Source organism: Zingiber officinale, chromosome 3B (assembly GCF_018446385.1).
Source record: "Zingiber officinale cultivar Zhangliang chromosome 3B, Zo_v1.1, whole genome shotgun sequence".
Taxonomy (NCBI): domain Eukaryota; kingdom Viridiplantae; phylum Streptophyta; class Magnoliopsida; order Zingiberales; family Zingiberaceae; genus Zingiber; species Zingiber officinale.
The window spans coordinates 44,690,953-44,692,647 of NC_055991.1; the positions used below are offsets into that span (position 1 = coordinate 44,690,953).

At 36.3% G+C, this 1,695-nt stretch overlaps 1 non-coding gene across 1 annotated transcript; it reads right to left on the reverse strand.

Moving 5' to 3' along the window:
* Window positions 1-1,223: 1,223 nt before the first annotated feature.
* LOC121968948 lies at window positions 1,224-1,329 on the reverse strand. Its single transcript, XR_006108456.1, has one exon. It is a non-coding gene; the product is annotated as a small nucleolar RNA R71 (small nucleolar RNA).
* Window positions 1,330-1,695: the final 366 nt, after the last annotated feature.

Sequence of the window (1,695 nt, forward strand, 5' to 3'; positions counted from 1 at the left end):
TAGGATGGATTTTGTGATTAGTTTCTTGTACCTTGATAGATTAATAAGTTGTGGGCTTCTATGTTGATATCCGAGGAAGGCATAGTAATAGATGCACTTCTGTGTAAGGACAACGTAGGTTCATGTCTAATTGATCATATTTAGATACATTTCTCAGTCCTTAGCCGGTTGTCTATTGCAAGAGAGAACCGACAACTTTCTACAGGTGTTTGGCAATTGAGGGATAAGAATTGGTGAACCCTTTACATTCAAGAAATCTTACAAAGAAACCGAAACTCCTAGAATCTCCCTTATCATAACCCAAAACACTAAACTCTTGTTTGTAAATCTATAATATTAGATTTGTTTACCTTCACTTTGCATTTGAAACGATTGGATAGTTGTTTAGCTAATTCGCATTGAGACATTTCTAGTACTTATTCCAGTCCCTGTGGATACGATAATCTTTTATATTACTTGCGACATTTCCGTACACTTGCGGAGCGTAACAAGTTTTTGGCGCCGTTGCCGGGGACTGCGCTATAACATTAGGAATTATCAATTGAGTTAGACTAAGCATAACATTTGTTTTTCTTTCATATTGCATAGTTATAACTAATCATTAGATTTCTGTTTTTACTTTCTTGTATAACTTTTACTTCTTGTTAATTCTTTTTGTACAAATTCAATTCTGCATTTTTTATTCTTTTATTTTTCTTTTTATGTTGAATTGTCATTTGCTATCTTGTTCTTGTGTATGCGAAGATCTAACTTTGCAGGGGAATTCTTTCCTTTTGACCCTGAGATTGACAGAACTTTCCATAAAAGAAGAATTCTGCAAAGGCAAATTGAAGAGCAGGAACATTTGAACATGGCGAATAGACCACTCAAGGATTATGCAGCACCTTATGCAAGAGGGTTTCGATCTAGTATTTCAAGACCTTCAGTGGAAGCTAATAACTTTGAGATCAAACCTGCAATTATATCTATGGTGCAGCAGAACCAATTTGGTGGAGGACCTCATGAAAACCCCAATCAACACTTAGAGGTCTTTTATGAAATATGTGGTACCATGAAAATGAATGGGGTTCCTTCAGACGTAGTTAGATTATTATTATTTGGGTTTTATTTAAGAGATAGGGCAAAGCAATGGCTAAATTCTTTAGCCCCTAATAGCATCACCACTTGGGAGCAGTGTGAGCAACAATTTCTTGATAAATTCTATCCACCAAGTAAAACAGCTCATATGAGGAATTTAATTGCAAGCTTCAAGCAGACTGACTCATAATCTCTTTTTGAAGCATGGGATAGATATAATAGTATGCTCAGACAATGCCCACATCATGGGTTGGAAAGATGGTTAGTGTTGCACACTTTTTATAATGGTATCAACTATCATACCAAAGTGTCCCTTGATTCAGCTGCTGGAGGGGCACTTATGAACAAAAGTTTAGATGAAGCTGAAGAAATTATTGACAGTGTAGCACAAAATCATCATCAATGGGCAAATGAAAGAAGTGGTGGGTATTCTTCTGTAAACCCAACAATTAAAGCATCAGGGAAGTTTGATGTAGATGCGGTCACTCTTTTGTCTGCAAAATTGGACGCTCTTACAAAGAAATTTGAGAATATGGGGACTAGTGCTAATATGGTCAATGCTATTAGTACATCTTGTGAAGTATGTGGGAGTTCAGAGCACTCAAATGACTCATGTCC